The sequence below is a fragment of the Eptatretus burgeri genome, chromosome 3 (assembly GCF_056783735.1).
Source record: "Eptatretus burgeri isolate ZD-2024b chromosome 3, Ebu_testis_v1, whole genome shotgun sequence".
NCBI classification, from domain to species: Eukaryota; Metazoa; Chordata; class Myxini; order Myxiniformes; family Myxinidae; genus Eptatretus; species Eptatretus burgeri.
The window spans coordinates 63,183,497-63,185,996 of NC_140963.1; the positions used below are offsets into that span (position 1 = coordinate 63,183,497).

The following is a 2,500-nucleotide window of genomic DNA, read 5'->3' on the forward strand; positions in this document are numbered from 1 at the left end:
TCGGGTATGTGTTCAATGACCACGTGGGGGTTTTCAGAGCCCCAGATCCTCACATTGTGCCAGTTGACCTTCCCCGATACATGATTGCGAGCTTTGTCTGTGAACATACTGATTTAGTCTGTGAACATACCATATCTAGTGCCCAACTGTGTCTGCGGACGTCCTCCTGCAGTTGGGTTACTTTTTTATGAGGAGGTGGTGGCAGGATTTGCACTCCGGCCACCGTAAAACCATTCATTCCGCAAAACACAAAAACGCAAAAAAATCTGAAAACGCACTCCGTGGGAGTACCTCCTGTGCAACTTTCCTTCGCAGGGCAGCTCACCGGATGTCGGGATTGGGGCAAAGCCTTCGGGATCCCCAATCTTTGATGATAGGAGGGAAACCACGGGGTAACATCCCTGGGTCAGATTGCGGGAGAGTGTGTCGGAGTGGTGCTGAGGTGTCGTCCACCAGACGGCGGTCTCCTTGGGTTAACCTGAGGCAGTCCCTTTGGGTGGGTGCCTGGAATGTCCTATCCCTAAGAGAGGATGATCACCTGTCTCTGTTATCAGCTGAGCTCAAGCGTTTGGACATCGGGATTGCAGCTCTCTGAGGTTCGGAGACCGGATTGCGGCGAGATAATGGTGGGTGGTTACATCTACTATTGGTCTGGTCGCTCTGATGGTTACCATACCCAAGGAGTTGCTGTAGCTGTGTCCAATAAGCTGACCCCAATGATAATTGAGGTAACACCGGTCAACGAGCGTATTATGAGATTAAGGATTCGTCACTCCTTAGGTGTCATTTCCCTGGTCTCTGTTTATGCTCCGACTGAGGCGAGTGACCTCACCATGAAGGATGCATTCTACGCCACGCTCGAGTCTGTGGTTGATCAGTGCCCCAGACGAGATACATTTCTCGTCTTGGGGGATTTCAATGCATCGACTGGAACTGATAGGGATGGTTATGAGGTGTGTGTTGGTCCCCATGGGTCAGGAACTATGAACCAGAATAGCAATAAGTTCCTTGAATTTGCAAGAAGTCATGGATTTAGGATGGCTGGTTCATGGTTTCAGCGCCCACAAGCTCATGGCTGGACTTGGTATTCCAACGCTGGCGGTGTGGCAAAGGAGATTGACCATGTCCTCATTGATGGTCGTTGGAGGATGATCCAGAACTGCAGGGTCTACCGGAGTGCTCAGTTCCTCAATACTGACCACCAGCTTGTTGTAGCAACTCTAAAGCTGCACCTTAAATCCTGGAGAATGGTACCATTCCAGCCTAGGCTGGATGTTGGCAAGCTCAGGAATGAGAGAGTAGCTGAGGAGTTTGTGAACAGGCTGAGTGGACACTTGGGGGGTCTGAGTGATTTGGGGGGTCCTGAAGAGTTGTGGAGTGCCTTCAAGACCACCATCCTTGATGTTGCCGGTGGATGTCTTGGAACTCACCCCAGGGCAAAGAAGAATTTTGTCTCTCAAGGGACACTGGATACCAGAGTCGCAGGGCCAGGCTGAATGGCAGAGCTGAGCTGTTCAGGGAGCTGAGGCGTAAAACTGTACGTGCACTGAGGATGGACAAGAAGGCCTATGTGCGAGGAATCTGTAAGGGGGTAGAGCATCACCTGTGGACAGGTGATTCTCGTCCCGCTTACAGGGGAATTCGCGCATTACATTCATCTAAGCCCATCCCTCGGAGCACTGCAGTTAGAGCAGAGAGTGGTAGGCTCATGACAGAGGAGTCTGAAGTGAAGGCCTGCTGGGCCAGTTACTTTGAGCGGTTGTACCAGGCTGATCCCCCAGCTGTCGAGTTGGACGTCAAGGGTGTTACAATCCCTGTTGCTGACCCTCGAATCAACTGTGGTCCACCTTCGCTTGTGGAAACACGGGCTGCGGTGAACCAGTTGAAACGGGGCAAAGCTTCAGGGATCTGTGGCATCCATGCTGAACTTCTCAAGGCTGGTGGAAATGCTGCACTCGTGTCGTTGCATGCAGTTTTGTGCTCTGCCTGGAACACATGCATCATCCCAACTGATTGGAAGAGGGGCCTTGTTGTTCCTCTCTGGAAAGGGAAGGGTGATCGCCAAGACTGCAAAAACTACCGAGGGGTGACGCTGCTCTCAGTGCCGGGCAAGGTCTTTGCTCGGATAATTCTTGATAGGGTTCGCCACCATCTGCTTGAGCACCAGCATCCAGAGCAGTCAGGCTTTACACCAAAGAGGTCAACGATTGACCGTATCCTTGCTCTTCGTGTCCTCACCGAACGCAGACGAGAGTTTCGGCAGGGGCTGCTTGCAGCCTATGTTGATCTCTGTAAAGCATTCGATACAATGAATCGGGTTGTCCTCTGGAGGATTCTTGGTCTTCGTGGGGTGCCACCAAAACTGATCGATCTGATGTCTGAACTCTACTCTGGTACTGAGATTGCTGTGAAGTGTGGTGGTACCATCTCTGACTTATTTCCAGTTGTTACTGGAGTTCGTCATGGGTGTGTACTGGCCCCCACACTTTTCAGCACTTGT

The 2,500-nt window shown here is 51.7% G+C and overlaps 1 protein-coding gene across 3 annotated transcripts in view; it reads left to right on the forward strand.

Moving 5' to 3' along the window:
- Positions 1 to 2,500, forward strand: part of LOC147030053 (hyccin-like) — a 111,446-nt gene that overhangs the window by 105,381 nt on the left and 3,565 nt on the right. The gene's annotated exons all lie outside the window — the stretch shown is intronic.